The sequence below is a fragment of the Otolemur garnettii genome, unplaced genomic scaffold (assembly GCF_000181295.1).
Source record: "Otolemur garnettii isolate 467f Iridium unplaced genomic scaffold, OtoGar3 scaffold00311, whole genome shotgun sequence".
NCBI lineage: Eukaryota > Metazoa > Chordata > Mammalia > Primates > Galagidae > Otolemur > Otolemur garnettii.
In genome coordinates, this window is record NW_003852706.1 from 507,969 (window position 1) to 510,071 (window position 2,103).

Here is a 2,103-nt window from a genome sequence, read left to right on the forward strand (position 1 = left end):
AAAGCATGATAAATATATAAATAAATTGAAGACACACAGGGGGAAGAGTCAGCAGAAGAAACCTAGAAACATGGAAAAGTAGATCAATGACCCTAAGAGATTACAAGGGAGATACAGCTGAAAATACTATCTATAGACAAATTGTTGAAATAACAGAAATAGAATCCAGAATATGGATGGCAAATAAGATGAACAGAAATGAAAATAAAATGGAAAAGGATACTCAAAAAGAAGTCCAAAAACTATGTCAAACAATCATTGGAATTAAAGACAAAGTCACCAAGTATCTGAACATAATTAGGAATGATATAACAGAAATAAAGACATTGAAGAACCAGGCAAGGAGTTTCAAAACCCTGTAGAGATTCTCATAAATAGAGAAGAACATGGAGAAGAAATAATCTCAGAACTCAAAAACAAGCATTTTTAACTAACAAAAACACTCAAAGAAACAGAAAGAAAAAAAATAATAAAGCAGAACTAACCCTTAGAGAGAGATGGGACTACATGAATTACATGAATATTTGAATCATAAGGATTTCTGAAGAGAAGAAGATAGTCCTAAAGGCAAACAATCTCTACTTCAACACATCATGGTGCAGAATATCAAAAGCATTTTGAGAGACCCAGAAATTTAGACAGTATATAGTTTCAGAACCGCTGGATGGCTCAATTCAAAGAAAACATGTCCTAGGCACATTATAATTAACTTGGCCAAAGGACAAATGGAAGATAAAATTCTACTAGAAGCCTAGTGTAAGCAACTTCTATAGCTACAAGGAAAAAGTCATAAAGATGCCAGTGGAATTTATAGCAGAAACTTTGTAAGCTAGAAAAGTGTTCTATCTGTCTTCAACCCTTTCAAACAAAACAATTTTCAGACCAGGATTCATCAAATTTGGCAGAGAAATCTTCTACTGACAAGCAAACAATGAGAAAATTCACCACAAAACCAACTCTGTAGGAAGGACTCAGACACATTCTTAACACTAACCATCACAGTGGACCACCATCAAAATAAAGAAACCCAGAATCAAAAAGACAAAGCTCAACTTGCAGAATGGCATAAGTGATAAATAAAATTAAGCAACAGACCATCAAAAATCAAGATGAACAGAACAGCATCATATTTATCAATTATCTCAGTAAATGTAAATGGCTTAAATTCCCCCATTGAAATGACAAGGATGTCTGAATAGATAAAAAGGAACAAGCCAAGTATGTTGTCTTTAGGAAATACATCTAACTTCCAAGAACAAAACAAGACTCAGGGTGAATGTTTGGAAAACCATATTTCAGGCAAATAGCAACCAGAAAAAAGCAGGAATCACCATATTACTTACATATTCCTTGGGTGTCAAACCATTAAAAGTAAAGAAAGATAAAGATGGACACTGTATACTGGTCAAGGGAACAATGCAACAAGAAGACATTTCAATTTTAATATTTATGCACCCAACTTAAAAGCTCCCAGATACATTAAACAAACACTAACTATTCTGAAGAATATTATATCCTGCAAAACCATAGAAACTGGGGACTTCAATACCCTTCTTTCAGAACTTGAAAAATCCTCAAAGAAGAAACTAAACCAAGAAGCAATTAATTTAACAAGACTTTAAACAAATTGGGGTTAAAAGACACATATAGAACACTTTACCCCAAATAAAATTGAGCATATGTTGTTCTTGTCAGGACATGGATCATTCTCCAAATTTATCATATCTTAGGGCACAAATAAATACTCAACAAATTAAAAGAATAGAAATTATGCATTGTATCCTTTCAGACCACCACAGAATAAAAATAGAACTGAATTTCAACAAAAATCTTTATCACCACACAAGGTTATGGAAACTCACAAGGTCATAGAAAGTAAACAACCTTATTGTAAATAACAGCTGGGTCAAGGAGGAGGTAAATAAGGAAATAATTAGATTTAGTAGACATAATGACAATGAAGCTACAGTCTATTAAAACCTGTGGGATACTGCAAAGGCAATCCTGAGTGGGAAATTTATTGTGTTAAATGTCCACATTAAAAAAACAGAAAGAAGCCAAATTAACAACCTAATGATCTATTTCAAGGAACTGGAAAAGAAG